This window comes from Triticum aestivum, chromosome 7D, assembly GCF_018294505.1.
Source record: "Triticum aestivum cultivar Chinese Spring chromosome 7D, IWGSC CS RefSeq v2.1, whole genome shotgun sequence".
Lineage (NCBI taxonomy): Eukaryota > Viridiplantae > Streptophyta > Magnoliopsida > Poales > Poaceae > Triticum > Triticum aestivum.
The window spans coordinates 125,410,958-125,412,526 of record NC_057814.1 but is presented as its reverse complement, the minus strand read 5'-3'; the positions used below and the strand labels follow the sequence as shown (position 1 = coordinate 125,412,526).

Genomic DNA, 1,569 nt, shown 5'->3' with positions numbered 1-1,569 from the left:
TTCGTCATCACATCGGCGAACTGCTGATCGGTGGGCACATGTAGAACACGAACACGACCAAGTGCGACGTGCTCCCGGACGAAGTGGATGTCGAGCTCGATGTGCTTCGTCCGTCGGTGATGGACAGGGTTGGCAGCGAGGTACACCGCGGAGACGTTATCACAGTAGACGAGCGTCGCCTTGGTGACCTCACATAGCAACTCCTGGAGGAGCTGTCGTAGCCAGGAACACTCCGCGACGGCGTTGGCCACGGCCCGATACTCGGCCTCGGCGCTCGATCGTGAGACCGTGGGTTGTCGTTTAGACGACCACGAAATCAGAGAGGGCCCGAGGTAGACGCAGTAGCCGGAAGTGGAGCAGCGAGTGTCGGGACACCCAGCCCAGTCGGCGTCGGAGTAGGCGACAAGGCTGGTGTCAGGCGAGGCCGTCAGGGTGAGACCCATGGTTTTGGTGCCACGTATGTACCGAAGTATACGTTTCACGAGAGCCCAATGGGTGTCACGAGGAGCATGCATGTGAAGGCACACCTGCTGGACAGCATACTGAATGTCCGGACGCGTCAGTGTGAGGTACTGAAGCGCACCGACGATGGAGCGGTAGAAGAGAGCGTCGGACGCCGGAGAGCCCTCGACGGCGGACACCTTAGCCTTCGTATCGACAGGCGTGGAAGCAGGCTTGCAATTAAGCATGCCCGCGCGCTCCAGAAGCTCGTAGGCGTACTTCTGCTGGTGCAGAAAGAAGCCAGTAGCCCGGCGCACTACCTCGATGCCGAGGAAGTAGTGGAGAGCCCCCAAGTCCTTGAGGGCGAACTCGGTGCCGAGGCGAGCTGTGATCTGCTGAAGAAGCGCTGGCGAGGACGCAGTCAGGATGATGTCGTCGACGTACAGGAGGAGGTACGCGGTGGCGTGGCCCTGGTGGTAGACAAACAGGGAGGCATCGGACCGTGTGGACCGGAACCCCTGTTGCTGGAGGAAGGTCGCGATCCGCTGGTACCAGGCCCGAGGTGCTTGCTTCAACCCGTAGAGAGAACGGGAGAGCAAGCACACATGGTCCGGATAGTCGGTGTCGACGAAACCAGTCGGCTGCTGACAGAACACCTGCTCGTCGAGATGGCCATGCAAGAAAGCATTAGACACGTCGAGCTGGTGGACAGGCCAAGCGCGAGAAACAGCAAGCTGGAGAACAGCGCGAATCGTGCCCGGTTTAACAACCGGGGCGAAGGTGTCGGTGAAGTCCACGCCGGCGCGCTGGCGAAAGCCGCGCACCACCCAACGCGCCTTGTAGCGCTCGAGAGAACCGTCGGGACAAGTCTTGTGGCGGAAGACCCACTTGCCAGTGATGACATTGGCACGGGGTGGCCGCGGGACAAGCTGCCACGTACGGTTGCGCTGCAGGGCGTCAAACTCCTCACGCATCGCAGCTAGCCAGTTCGGATCCCGAAGGGCTGCGCGAGCGGAGGTGGGGAGCGGTGATGGCGTCGAGGTAGAAGCCGCGCATGCGTACTCGTCCGACGGGTAGCGCGTGCTGGGACGCAGGGTCCCAGTCCGAGCCCGAGTGACCACACCGGTG

General features: G+C 61.9%; 1 pseudogene; it reads right to left on the bottom strand.

Moving 5' to 3' along the window:
• The window catches only part of LOC123170956 (triacylglycerol lipase OBL1-like), a 17,064-nt pseudogene that overhangs the window by 2,139 nt on the left and 13,356 nt on the right, over nt 1–1,569 (bottom strand).